At 34.3% G+C, this 14,229-nt stretch overlaps 1 long non-coding RNA gene across 1 annotated transcript in view; it reads left to right on the forward strand.

Moving 5' to 3' along the window:
* The window catches only part of LOC149793563 (uncharacterized), an 89,442-nt gene extending 76,598 nt beyond the window's left edge, over window positions 1-12,844 (forward strand). Inside the window, exons 2-3 of the long non-coding RNA XR_016423065.1 lie at window positions 11,639-11,665; window positions 12,663-12,844. This is a non-coding gene — a long non-coding RNA (uncharacterized LOC149793563). The remainder of the gene's footprint in view (window positions 1-11,638; window positions 11,666-12,662) is intronic.
* The last annotated feature ends 1,385 nt before the right edge of the window (window positions 12,845-14,229 follow it).

Here is a 14,229-nt window from a genome sequence, read left to right on the forward strand (position 1 = left end):
ATACACATTTTTTCTGCACCTAGCGTGGTATAAACTGTCAGTTGCCAAATCTCACAGAAAATGATGACTGTAAACCTAAAGATTTCATATTTTGTTTTGTTCTTGTTTTAGAGAAAGCAATGCCTGCCTCATGTTGACAGTTCTATTTTACCATTGACAGTTTTATTATTATGTTATTGTTATATGATTGTAACATGATAACCGGGTGGGATTTTCGGATTCAGAACACAACACTTTTGACAATATAAATACAAGGTTTTATAATGAATGATTTAAATGAGCAATTAATTATGAATATGTGCGTGTATATGTAATCCAAATATTGGATTTAATTAACATAAGAACGCACAGGCTTAATAATGAAAAATACAAATAAAGTACTTTACAAAATACAAAGACATTGGGTGAATGGTACACAACGATTTCACAATGAAAATATGGATATTGTTTACTCAGCTAGTAAACAGTATAGAATTTTACTCATGTTGTACAATTAATTCACTAGGTGATTAAATTATGGTGATAAAAAGGGACAGATATTCAACTTATCTTTACAGTCCCTGAAGATGCAATGGGTTTTACGAACCCCAAAATTAGCCAACGGCTAATTGATTATATGTAAGGAGATACAGTCCGTCATCAGTGCACTTTCTTTCCGCTCCAAGGCTGCTACAGTTCAACTTCACGGCTCCTGCGGTTAATTCCTGTGGTTGGCTTTACAGCTTGCACCACGTCGACCCCGATCACTCTGATAACTTTGAACGCTCGGGTCACTCGGGTCACTCTAGTCACTCTGGATACCCTAATTAATCAATCTACTCCAGACAGCTCTACACAGCTCTACACACTTCGGACACTCCGGACATTCCGAACAGCTGAAAATATATCCAATACCGTGTACTATACATGACACGGGCATAATAACGTAATGACGTTATACACGGTAAGTTTTATGGATTACGTTACCGGTACAATAATCACACAACAACAGGTTCAGAAGTAAACCTAATCCTGCTTGATGAGAATCCTACTATACTAAATATTTCTTAAAAATGTAGCTTTATATTATTAATATGAATCCCTTGCTAATTCGCAAACAAGAATATAAATACGTGCGTTATGTTGCGTAAACCAAAGCTACATAGCAAACATACATAAAACGTTATAGAACAATAGTTATATCTTATACACAATACATTAATAAACTTACATACCTCAACAGCTGAAGATCTACAAGTCCTTATAGTAGACCGCTGACAGACAAGACTATCCGTAATGTAAAGAGTTTTATCAACGGTGAGGTATTTATACACAGATATCGTCTGTGCACTGAAGGTATTCGGTTCTTCCCATCGAAAGCACATCGCACGTGCGGCATAGGTTGAACCGAACTCACTATTTCAAAATACAACGCAATATATATAAATCACCATCGGGAATCGTTGTACACAAAAAAATGAGTGGGTTTTTGGACTAAATGAATAAGACAAACACAATGTGAGAAAGATGGAAATTTATGAATGAATTAATAAAGATAAATATATGATGTAAAAATACAATGAATCTCTCACGCTCTCAACATACGATTTACTCAAGTCACTCAACACAACATTCATACACAATAAGATATTCACCTGATCTCGAATATGAATTCTATTGAGATTCAAAATCTTAAGAACACAACGAAGATTCAAAATAATCTCATGAATATAAAAACAAAAATGCAACGGAACAATAATTGATCCAAACGTATGCTTCTAGACCCCTTGTACAGTCGCATGATTCCTTGGGTTGGTCCACGCTCTTATCGACCGCTCGCACACTTTATGAATCCACCACGAGTAGAGTCATACGTTACACGTACAGACAGCATACAGCACTTTTTCTAATTTGCTACGTCTACGTCCGTAGCACAGACATACGTACATACATACGTATCGACAACATGTATCATTAAATGTTCTGGAAACTCCAGATAGCTCTAAGCAACTTTAGACGGCTTCGGACAGCATCAGACCGCTCTAGTCATCTTCACAGTCACATTTACAATCACACTTCATCGACACAATCACAGCGACAGTCACAATCAGCTACAATAACAGTCAGCTACAAACACAGTCAGCTACAAACAGTCAGAATCAGCTATAAACACAGTCAGCAACAATAAAACCAAATTGGTAATAACAATAGTTTCTGCATAATCTCTAGATACATGATAATACTTTAACCTCTAACAGTGACTTGTAATTCAATACTTTAAATCTGCGTTGCAATAAATGCATTATTACGCGATAAGACATTACAAACCGAATAAGCTTCGCATATCAAATGAAAATGTAAATTTAACACTTACCCCTATGGCTGGAGAACAATGGAGAGCGTACACTCCTTGATGTGATCCAAAAACGACCAGTGTCGTTTTAGAAATTGGTCTTACTTAAATCCATAGGAGAGTTAGTACAAGTCAGGGTAGAATACCCGTGCATATCATGTTAGTCATGTTACCTCGTCACAAGTAATCTGTGGCTAGGCACATGTTAATACAGTCGCTTACCTGGAAAAACACATTCACCCTAGATAACGTTGTACGCATGTACAACGAGAAATAGTCGGATAGTTTTAAGACATAACCAAGTTATTTCTTTGCCTAATTCTGTGAAAAACGTTTAATTATATAAAGGACAATGCGATGATAGTCTGTATCAGTATCTTCTGGAAAAGCTTGTCGACACTAGTAAATGGGGCTGGGATTGCACACATTTCAAGTTACCCAATATCTGCTAACATATCTGATTTTGTCATGTTCTTTTTAATATTTGCTGCTCATATTTCTTTATCAGAAATTTAGAACAAAAAAGTCTATAAAGATATGCACTTGAATTAAAATGTTTGTACTCCATACCAGTGGATGACGTGTTTTTTTGTTCTCATTTTACTTCCTTTGTATTGTTGTTTTTGTTCTCCTCACGCTATGTTCTATTTTCCCCAAGCAAAAACTGAAAGATGGGTCATAATAAATTCCGAACAATCATAAACAAGTTGTGACGAATTTTCTTTTTGTAATATGGATGAAAAAATGAAAGTGAATAGTACTTTTTACTGTGAAAGCACTTTATAATACAGTGCAGTCGCAGTGAAATGACACGTTACAATTGTACCTGAATCATCGTTTTCGTATTTCAATACCACGGTGACAACTCATTGTTCGGTACTATTCATGTAGTTTCGAAGGAAATCAAAAGTGTCAAGAAGATGACTACATTCATAGTAAAAATAATGTGTTGTAATGATCATGTGGGAACAATGAGATCGATTACAATCAACATTCATTTTTTCAAGAAATAATAATAAATTAGGAAATTATATCAATTGCACGTTTACATGCATTTAAAAAACGCGACTATTTTAAAGGAACTGTGTTCTTGAGCAAATTAAAGACGGAGAAAGTTGTGTTTGCTAAATAAAATCAATAAAATAAATACGATATACACGAACGATGCACATATAGAATGGTTGTGGTTGTTTCGACTTTGTTACGAAATTTATTACGCCAGCTAAATGATAGAGCTTGGCTTAAGCTTATTGAAACGTATACAAACCAAATACACAAACGCTTACACACACAACTAATGTATGTAGATGTTGGAAAGGCAGTTTTCATTTATTATGCACCTGCAAGAAAACTACCACGAGAGATAGATTAGTAATATGTAATAGTCTTTTAAATAAGAGAAGGATATATTAGTGTCGGCTGTATGAAATAAATATAAAGCACACACAAACACAAACGCGCACAGGCATATACAGCTGATGTAGGTAGCTATCAGAAGAGGCGGTTTCGATTTCAAGTGCGCTAACATCAATCACACAGTTAAAATGAGCAATTATACAAGACAGTAAGTACTATGTTAAAGTACAGTAGACACACACACACACAAACACACACACACACAGATTTTCACATATGAGATGATGGTATTTTGATTCTTTCCTTCGTTCGCAGTCTTACACAGAACTCAACAATTACATCTTATTTCACAATGTCAACATGGATTTGGTATTATCACTCTCACATACGAATCGGTTTCATCAGTCTCTTTAGTAATCAGAAAGGAAACAGTTCACATCACGATCACGTCACAAGTTTGGTGGCAGCGGCCGCACAAAAAATTGTTTGCATTGAAGAACCCATTGAGAACCAAATCACATATACTTTTACTTGTGCTTTTATGAATATACAACTTCAGCAACAACTACGGCAGCTATCATGTAATACAAACCCACTGTGAGTTGTAGCATCCAACTGAATCACGACAAGAAGGCCTGCAGAACAGTTATGACGGCCCAAAATTAATTAATTCTTTAGAAGTACGGTACTCGCAGTAGCCACGCCATGTTGTCGTATTTCTGCATTGTTTGCTTTTAAAAATTGTTGTACGCTTTCAAGCTGTTTACCAAAGTTCAGTTCTACCTGAATCGTTTCTCTGTTGTCTTAGTAACCTTTACCTTCTCTTCAGTTTTTCTTTCAAGAACTTGCCGGAATTCTTAAGTTTATTTTGCACGTCAGTTGCAAATGTCCTAAATAGCTATTGAAGTTATTTTGAGGTCATCTTAAAGTTAGTTTCAAATCGCATTCATGCCATTTTCAAGTTACGTCTATTTTAAACAGTTGCTGGCTTTTTAAAGTAATTAAATCCCTCTTTACTCCAAACGTCGCTTGGAGCTAGTGCTGATACACCTCCAAGTGATGTTATTCCTGTTACAACTCCTGATCCTAGTGCTGATACAACTACAAGAGAAGTGTTTCCTGATACAACTCCTCCTTCTAGTGCGGATGCAACTAAAAGTGATTTTTTTCATGATCAAGTCTCCTGGTCCTAGTGTTGATACAACTACAAGAGATGCTATTCCTGACAAAGACTTCTGGTCCTAGTACACCCATTCAGAAAACATTTATTGCTCAACTAATGAAAAAACCTTTGCTGAATATAATATTAAGTGAAGAAGAGCATAAGTTATAATAACCATATTTTAAAATTAGAAATGAAACATTTTATTACCAAAAATTTTCTAAACCCAACGTTCGAATTTATGTTGGACCCCCCCCCATCCAATTGGATGAAAAAGAAATGAAAATAAATTTATTCAGAAATATTTTTGGTAAAATATTGATTCTACGAATCAAATGAAAAAATCTGAACGTTCACCCATATAAAGTTTTGACTAGAGGAATAAATATTCCTAGATTGTTTACTAGGGGCATAATAATTAAGTTGACATGTAACTACAGTTGATTTTGCAAATTCAGAAATATAATCAGTGACAACAAATCTCGACATACTTGAGGACAATGCAACAAAAATGAAGAAGAAAAAAGTTGCTAAAGAACATAATCAAACTAACAAAGTTAAATGATTTATCAGGAAGTTAAAAGTCGTGGAGCACAAATAAGAGCCATTTAAACAGAAAGTAAGCGAAATAAATATCAATAACATGGAATAACGCAATGATAGTACAGTTACCATTAAGTGAAAGGAAAAAATGGCTGTTCGAAGAAAAAGGTGCTCTTGTTTCAACAGGTATTAGTATTATCTTGGCCTAATTGTAGTATTGTTTCGAAAAGTATTATCAATCATTAGCGTTGGGCGTAGTAGTGACGCTTTAAGTGGTTGCAGAAACTGGGCCTGGACGTACTATGTTTGCTTCTTCCTTTTGCAATCAAAGCATGCCAGCTTCTTGTATCTGGAACATGTTGGTGCATTTTCTTTTCTGCTTCAATCTGAAAGTCGTTTCCTTGAGTGCTTAGATCCAGTACTGCCTTCACTAACTGATGTTATTAATACCTCTCTCTCATCTGGGGAATTCACATCATTTTTCAAAACTGCCATTGTAAAGCCTCTGCTGAAGAAACCAACACTAGACCATAACGATTTAAAGAACTACCGCCCAGTTTCTAATCTCCCATTCATTTAAAAAATCTTAGAAAAGGTTGTTCTATCACAGCTTGTATCTCATCTAAATTCAAACAGTCATTTTAGCAATTTACATTCTGCATATCGCCCTTGCCACAGTACTGAAATTACTCTTTTAAAAGTAGTTAATGACATTCTCTCTGCATTGGATAGCGGAAAGATTACAGTCCTCACCCTCCTTGATTTGTCTGCAGTATTTGACACAATAGACCATGATATATTACTTCATCGTCTCCAGCATGTATTTGGCATTCATGATACAGCCTTACTGTGGTTCAAGTCATACTTGGTTAACAGGACACAAATTGTATGTGCAAATGGAATACACTCCAACCAAGTTGATCTATGTTGTGGTGTTCCACAAGGGTCTGTTCTTGGACGTGTTCTCTTCATTCTGTACACTCAGTCGCTCTCAAGTGTCATATATCATCATCCAGTGTCTCATCAAATGTACGCTGATGACACGCAAATATACAAAACTAGCCACCCAACTGATGTTGATGCTACCATTCAAGGTGTAGAGAGGTGCATTTCTGATGTGAAATCATGGATGACATATAACAAGCTGCAGATGAATGATGATAAAACTGAGGCCATTCTGATCACAACACAAAGACTTTCTCATTCACATCCTTTACCTAAAACAATAAAAATCAGCAACGCCAACATTAACTTCACAAAATCAGTACGAAACCTAGGAGTTACTCTGGACAGTACTCTTACATTGCGCCAACATGTCATGAACATATGCAAGGCTGCATATATTGAGCTGAGACGCATCAGCTCAATTCGCAAATATCTTTCAGTTGATGCCACTAAAACACTTGTGTGTTCATTAGTACTTTCAAGACTGGACTATTTTAACTCAATTCTGTCTGGTTCATCTCAATATCTACTCCAGAAACTTCAAAAGGTTCAAAACACAGCTGCTCGGATCATACTTAGAGTACCACGATCAGAGGACACCTGCCCGCTGCTCTATACCCTACACTGGCTATCCATTCGATTCGGAATCAAACACAAAATTTGTTCTCTGTGCTACATTTCACTGTCGGACTCTAGTCCAATATACCTATCTGACCTCACTCATGTGTACACAACAGCAAGATAATTACGCTCCTCTTCTGACAATCGTATACTCATTATTCCAAGTATGAAAACAAAGTCATATGGACAGCGTTCTTTTGCATACCAGGTCCCAGCAACGTGGAATGAATTGCCCACTGAACTTCGACACAAAGACACAGTGATCACATTCAAGAGGGCTCTCAAAACTCACTTATTTCGACAGCAAGAACAAACTTAAAGACCTAATAATGTTTCCTACCTGAAATATTCTCAGCATGTTTTTTATTTTTTTAATGTTTTTCTAATTTCATGTTGTTTGTTTTTGTAATAATATTATTATGTTTCTTATCTTATCGGTGTTGTTTAAAGTTGTAAAGCGCTTAGAGCTTCTGAAGATTAGGTGCTATATAAAGTCCTCATTATTATTATTATTATTATCATTATTATTATTTTCTGAACAAAAAGGAATAATTAATCAGCATATAACAAAAGTTACTGAGGCACAAAAATTAATAAAATACTATAATTCTCTTCCTAAATCTTGATTTGTCTTATATGTACGCACAAGATAATTGCGTATTATCAGAGAAACCATTACAAAAGACGGGTATGTCTAAGTCGGTGTACAAGTTAATGAATGTACACATACCTAAATCCTCATGTCAATTGTTATACACATATTTAAATCATCATGTTAATTGATATACACATACCTAAAGCATCTTGTTAATAGGCATACACGCATGCATGAAGAATTCTCTGAAAGTTCACTGTTATTATTTCAGCATTTTTAGGATAAGACAATATAATTGCATAAGAGTTCGATATTATGTTCACTACTCACAACATGTTCAAGTGATTATTGATAGTGTTTATTTTATATTTGTATTTCTTACCCTTATAGTTATCTCTGCATAAAATGCCAAAATGTTATTTTTATGTACAATAATTATAAGCTGTTATGCGGCCATTCTTTGAATATAGACGAATCAAATCTGATACGCATTTCATCTGCTCAATCATATTAAACACCGGATTATCATTATTGTTATTATTATTATTATTATTATTATTATTATTATTATTATTATTAGTACTAGTGGTAGTATTAGTAGTAGTAGTAGTAATATTTATGTTTATCTGTAATATTTAGCGAGTATTGCTGAACTATTTATTGGACATTTGTTGTCTTGCAAAGAATGATTTGACTATTTGATAGGCAATAAGTTACCACAGGCAAAAAAGTACATTTCGAAGCAAATAATGCCAGCAAAACTAACACTCAATTCAAATAACTTAGTTTGACTTTAGTAGTCCACTTATAAAATACTCATTAGTAGATCCCAGGTGCGTGGACATGCAACACTTGATTTTAGTCTCAGGTTCCTGAGTATAGTACCAATACAAATGTGACTTGTGCCTTCAGTGCCACGTTAACGAGATGATTAAAATATTATTTTGCCTGTAATATATTTGTATATTCTTTAAATATTATTTCATTTCATTCCATGTTGTGCTTCAGACATCCCGCAAATTGTGAAATCGCCCATGTCGACCTTGCATAAGCCGATGAATCTATCATTCGATTAACATTTGAGAATTTGTTTTCCATGGGCGCGTGTAATTGCAATGCTCTTCTGAAATAAATATAATGTCTTGATGAAATGTTTATTTGAATTCTGATTGTTATCAAACAAAGAGATGTGACTATTTGGATACATCACAAGATACAACAAACTAAAATCTGTCAAACAAAGAATCCGAACAAAGCCACCATGAATTTCAGAACGCCCATTTTGACTTATATAATCAATCTGTAAAATAATCATCAGCAGATTCCTTGTTCTTTCACATGCAAAATAAAATTTTAGTCTCATGTAGATAATGTTTGTTTTGGACCAGTCACAAAATCTCACCTGCGTTTCAGTGCAAGATAAAGAAATAATGATAATATTATTTTAGCTCCTAATAATTTGGGTATTTCTCCTAAATAGTTTCATTTTGTTTAATATTCTTTTAGACATGCCGCAAATTATGAAAATCACAAAGACGTCCCTGGATAAGCCGATGAAACTATCATGTACCATTGCCGGAAATATTGTGGGAGCTAAGTACAGGTGGAAGCTAAATGGGTCATATTTAAATTGTACGAGACGCATATGTGCCAGATCGTCTGTCTTGACTATTGAAAATTTAAGGGTGGAAGACAAATTAAACATGTTTTCATGTGAAGTATGTACAGACTGCAGCTGTTGTGTAGAAGGAACAGCTTACACACAAGACCTATACCGTAAGTAGTTTTCAGCCTTTGCATGGTCCAACATTATTTTATTTAAGCATGAAGAGATTTTTTGCTCTCTGGATAAATATTCTTAAGATTTGCTTTTCGAGATCATGACTTTTATAATACAGAATAGCCACAGGCTACGATACAAATTATAATTATGTATCTTTTGTGAAAACTCTGCTATTTATTATTGACTTGTTTCGGTATTAATACACCATATCACCTTTTATGCATGTCTGACCATACTAATTAGCAATTTAATCCACATATGACACGAGCATTTAAATATTTTTCACTGTATTTCACGAAATGAAAACATAACCACTTGTTAGATGCATGGAAGCTAAAGGGCACAATTACAAACTTGCAACAAATATGACCACAAGCAAATAGTTTTAAAAATATGTTAATATCATCCATGCAAGGTGCCTCAATTTGTTCAAAGTTCATATGTTTATGAACTGAAAATATTTTTAAATTTGAATATAAATAAACCATTTTTCAAATCTTCGGAGGTGTTGTTATCTTCAAATCTTCAGACAACTAATTTAGAATTACAGTAGGAACAAATTATCAGCACAATTACATTTGAAAGTCATGGAAAACAGGGTTAGGCTTAGGAATTAAACTAGTCAACAACTCAAATAATGCATCCATCTCTTCCATCAAGATCAAGAATATACGTATTATCTGACAGTATGCATAAACTTAGTGACTCTTCTATATCTGAAGAGTTCACTACCACAATAGATGATGACAATCATTAAACAGCAGATGATAATCATAATCCGTTCTTCATCGATCCCGGTACTGCACGTATAGTAGTTCAAATCTTAACCACGACAGCTATGCAAACTACGACACCATAGAATAAATAAAGAACAGCATAACTATACCGAAACAGAGATATGAGAATCATTAAAACACAAAACAACTTACAGGTCAACAACCAATATGACACAGTTTACTGTGTAGTGCAGTGCTAAGAAAGAGAATAAATATGATGACGTAAAACCCTGTATATTCTGGTCGAACTGAGTTTGTCTGTCATTTAATATGAAACGGTGTAATTTTGAGGAGGCTGTAACTTTAGTGATATGCCGCCTATTATGACACCAAATCTATCGTGAACGAGCATCACCTTCCTGGCCAATGTCACTGAAAACTAGCATCTAGGATTGCAAATCTACCGAATATTTGCTTCCAATGTATAGGAGTTTCCAGAAATGTCACAGTCTGTTTATGAGAATAGGGAAGTTTGATAGGTCTACATTGTCGAAATGCATAGAAAGGAATTTGTAAGCATGTAATTGTATATTAATTATGTATTTACTGTGCATATTCATCAGTTTGTTTGGTATATGTAAGTACGATGTGGCCTACATAGTAGATTGACTTTTAGTCAAATAAAGAACATAAATAAATGCAATTCTAATTATGTACATTCTCCATACAATAACAACGAAATATAAAAAAACATTTGGTCTCCAAGAGACCGGTTTGTAACCACACAAATATGTCTAAGAGACAAAATCTGTTGCGATATTATACAATAAATCTAGTGTTTCCAATACGTCATAAAGGTCAGGTTGCATGACGAATTTAATCGCAAGAATGGTCTAATTATCTATCGTGACTTAAACTATTTTAAAGCTGGTTAATTTGGCATGTGCCAGTTGCAGTACCTGTTTCAGTAGCTTTCCTAATTGTAATTTTTTCAGTAATATCCTTGGTATTGTGTGCCCTCGAAATGAAAAAATAAATTCAAAATACAGCGTCACCTGACAGCATTGAAAAACCCTGATGACATAAGCTTAGCTACAGGAAATATCAAGGAAAGAGCGATAACTGCATACAATATAAATATATCTGGCAGTTTGTAAGGATCGATAAAAACAGTTGTATCTCTCTCTCTCTCTCTCTCTCTCTCTCTCTCTCTCTCTCTATATATATATATATATATATATATATATATATGTATAGAGAGAGAGACAGACAGACAGAGAGAGAGACAGAGACAGAGACAGACAGACAGACAGACAGACAGAGACAGAGAGAGACCGAGACAGAGAGAGAGGAGATGAAAAGAACGAGATGCACAATGGTATGTTAGGTTTAAGGAGATTCAAAAATATAAAATGATGATGCCATCCATTTTTGTATTTTATGGAGTCATACAGTTATTTTGAGATATTCGTGTACGTTATACATATATATATATATGCAATCCATCTATATTGACTATAATTAATTGTCTGATTGATTTTGAGTTTTTCTATATCATATTAATATGCACATGATTTACTTTCAGTTGTTGGCAACACAGAAGTCACTAAAGGTAAATACGTTTATAAATGTCTGACACTAGATATTGCAAGTGCTATTTGTGACACGTCAGCTGGAGTTAGATTATAACACGTGTACTGCGACTCGAAGTATCTGAAATACACCGCAATAAAGATGTTTGTATTTAGAGAGAATAATGCATATTTAACAATTGATCTTTGTCACATATTTCTTTTAGTATATGAATACTATAAGGTTTCAAGTGTTCATACTACTCTAATATTTTTAAATAATGCTTAAAATGAACTAAACGAACAATAGTCTACCAAATACGTTTTCGCAAGTGCATCATACAATTATGATGTCATCCATTTTCCTTCATTAAGCCTTCATTCAACTATTCTGTGATGCTCTTGCTCATCATGAATGAATGTATACGGGAAGGATATCAAGAGAAGTTAGTAACTGATGCTAATTATAAATTAGATTATGTAAAATATGTTGTAGTACATGTACTGTTTTATATCTCGAGTGGCCTCAAGGTTTTTGTTCTAGCCAACTCGCACGTTAATTGGCCACTGGAAAAATAACTCGTTCGCATCTATATACAGACAGCATACACGTAATAGCTAATAAATTATTTACGCTGTGACTTCCCTGAATGCCAGATGAAAACAAGAATATCTGATGACAACATTTTTAAGATTCACATATGTATCAATGTTAAAGTGAATTTGATGTTCAACGATTTCATGATCATTTAATGTGGCTATTGGTATAGAACTTACATTTACTTTAAAATGATCCATTTGCATAGAACTAAGTATTACCATCACATGATACAAACTTTTTGGCATCAGTGTCGCGGATTAATATTTTCGAATGTAATACAAACATAGTTTTGCTATTGTGTTTTATATATACATGTTAAATCACAGAACCACCATATAAATATGCATGCCATGTTTCGTAATGCACCAAATTGATTTCGATATCGTTCCAATGTTCCAAGAGCAACAACATCGAATAATGTCTATGTCCTCTTTTAGGTGTCCAGCATGTTCCTCTTGGAATAGGATTAGTCTTAGGCGCTCTCTTCTTGGTCATGGTTGGATTTTCAATTTTATTCACACTTAGGGGTAAATACACATTTTTTATATATTTGTTTTCGAGTACTACTCTACTATTCAATCTAATATATGTTCTTGTTTGCAACGTTTGCAGAAGGTAAATTATTATAGTAAATGAGGTGGTGCAACATTGTATAATTAGGTATGTGTCTTTAAGTATTGAGAGTTTATTCGACAGTAATAACACTCTAAATATTCATTAATTTTAAGTATTTCCAACAATTCAGGGCAATCCTAAACGTCCTTTGTCAGCGCTATGGTTAGGACCTCTTATTATCTTGATTGATGGACTGCATTCAGCAGTCTTCATTTTTGGTTACAGATCTTACATGACTTGTTAGGAATTTATTACGAAAGGTTGCACAATTTCCTCCACATTTATTGAGATCTTTAAAAAAAAAATACAATAAAAAAATAAATAAAAAAACATTCATTCGTCTGAGTTTAGGGCAGACACTTGCGCTTTAAAAGTATGATGATACACAAACTTAAATTTTTTGCAGAAAACTAAAGTTGATTTACCTTGTTCTGGTTAAACGTTAAATTTGTATAGGTTCTCTAACGATGCATCGGTCATGTGAAGGACAAATAGATAATGAAGCTTGTCAAGACGTCTTACGTTTTGAGAAGCAGAACAGGCCCCTTCCCATCCCAACAATGCCAGAAAATGCGCACAGAAGCACTCTGAAATCAACGTATCCTAGAATACACAGAAAATCCTGGAGCTTGCATAAACTATTTGGCCACAACCAAGACTTTTTGATCCAGTTCGGAAAACATTATCTTTGCAAATTTTAATTCAAATATCACAAGCAATTAGACGACGGGCAAGTAGGGATGACTCTGTGGTCAGTATGTATAGTTTCAAGAGAAATAGTTGGTCCAGTATGGAAAGACATGTTAATGGGATGACACTGGAGGAAACGCATTTAAAAGATTTAAAAGGCAAGGAAGTAAGTAGTGTTGAACTGTTTGCTGGCTCAGAATTTTCAAGCCTAAACATCACTCGACATGGATGATTGTCTCAGGATCCCCAGGAGAACCTATACAATACTATAGATGAGGTAACACGTCACAAACTTCTGCTGGTCACCTTTTATGCTTGTTCATGTAGAAAATATAATTTACAGGAAATGATTCTCTTGGTATAGAGCCACAAAATGAATCTCTTTCCAAAATCAACATTTGCCAAAAAAAAACGCAGTTGAATTTATAGGAACGTGTACCTTTAAAAATTTAATCTGATTTTATTCGGTGAAGTTTAAAACATGTTTGTTTTACTCTACATTCTTTACAAGTTCTAATAAAAACAGTCTAGGTATGTTAAAAGGCGCATGGTGGCGTTGACTAATTTCTTAATTGAAGTATCACATGTGGTTTTAGAAATTGACATAAAACTGAATGGCAAACCACTAACGATAATGATTCTTAGGATCATACCTGGGAAATTATGTATGCAAACCGAATGCATTTATTACTGGCGAAA

Source organism: Sinohyriopsis cumingii, chromosome 8 (genome assembly GCF_028554795.1).
Source record: "Sinohyriopsis cumingii isolate HCF-2022 chromosome 8, ASM2855479v2, whole genome shotgun sequence".
In the NCBI taxonomy this organism is placed as follows: Eukaryota; Metazoa; Mollusca; class Bivalvia; order Unionida; family Unionidae; genus Sinohyriopsis; species Sinohyriopsis cumingii.